This window comes from Dipodomys spectabilis, unplaced genomic scaffold (assembly GCF_019054845.1).
Source record: "Dipodomys spectabilis isolate Male_0828 unplaced genomic scaffold, ASM1905484v1 ptg000336l, whole genome shotgun sequence".
Lineage (NCBI taxonomy): Eukaryota > Metazoa > Chordata > Mammalia > Rodentia > Heteromyidae > Dipodomys > Dipodomys spectabilis.
The window spans coordinates 399,787-400,874 of NW_024871013.1; the positions used below are offsets into that span (position 1 = coordinate 399,787).

At 29.5% G+C, this 1,088-nt stretch overlaps 1 pseudogene; it reads right to left on the bottom strand.

Moving 5' to 3' along the window:
* Positions 1 to 647: 647 nt before the first annotated feature.
* LOC122095153 lies at positions 648 to 744 on the bottom strand (annotated as a pseudogene).
* Positions 745 to 1,088: the final 344 nt, after the last annotated feature.

A 1,088-nucleotide genomic window follows, 5' to 3' on the forward strand; every position in this document is an offset into this window, starting at 1 on the left:
TCTTGTGTAGCTAGGATTATAGGCGTGGGCTACTGGGGCCTGGCAACAACAATCTCTTACTGTAAAAATTCATGGATTCTGTGGAATACTTCCAAGTGAATTGCCTGCATTTGATGTCAAAATATATTCAAGAGTTTTTATATACATCTATAATGATTTCTGCAGAGTTGGTTATTTTTTAATCAGAAATAATTTTAACTTATCTTTTGAAATGAGTAGTAGAGAAACTAAAGTATTTCTGGTCATTGTCTGAAAATAGTATATTTTAAAATATTCTATAATCTATGTTTGTATAATGTCCATAATCTTTTTTTATTCTCTCCTAGTTATACTCTAAATTCTACATTGTTTTATAATATATAGGTTCATTTGTATGTCCTTTCAGATTGCATTCCAGATAGAAACAGTTTAAGATTCTTTTTTTCCTAGGTCCTTATACTATTTTATTTCTTTGGAGAAAGTGACAAAGTTGTCTATTTTCAACAGTTTTGTAAAGGTTATGCTATGTAAAGGCCTTTCTAAGGTGAAGATTTTATACACTGAGGTCAAACTAACTTTTAATTATATGAATTACATGTATTATTACATTGGTAATTTTGTAATCAGCTTTTTAATAACTGTTTTTCATTTCTTGAATCTGAAGAATGAAAAATATGCAATACTTCACAAATTTTCATATCATCCTTGTGCAAGTGCCATGTTAATCTCTGTATTTTAATTTGGGTATACGTGTTGCTGAAGCATGTAGTGTCCTCTAAATTTAAGTAGTTAATGATGCAATCTTTAAACAGGCTTATATCCTTGGGTGCCTATTTGTAACAAGGAAACCTTATTGTTCCTAACAATGCGATTGATCTTATTTCCCTAAAATTCTGTGAATACTGGAAAAAATTATATTGTTCAGTCGATTGCTCATATTTGAAATATTTTGTGTCAATAATTATTTTAAGTCTTTTTCATTTGGGATTTGATTGTAATTTCAAGAATTTATAGCTAGGTCCAAAGGTGATGGCTTTTTCAAGTACTTATTTATCTAACTGAGTTACCTTTGTGGAGCTAATGGATTGAAAGTAAGCCTTGCTTAAGAG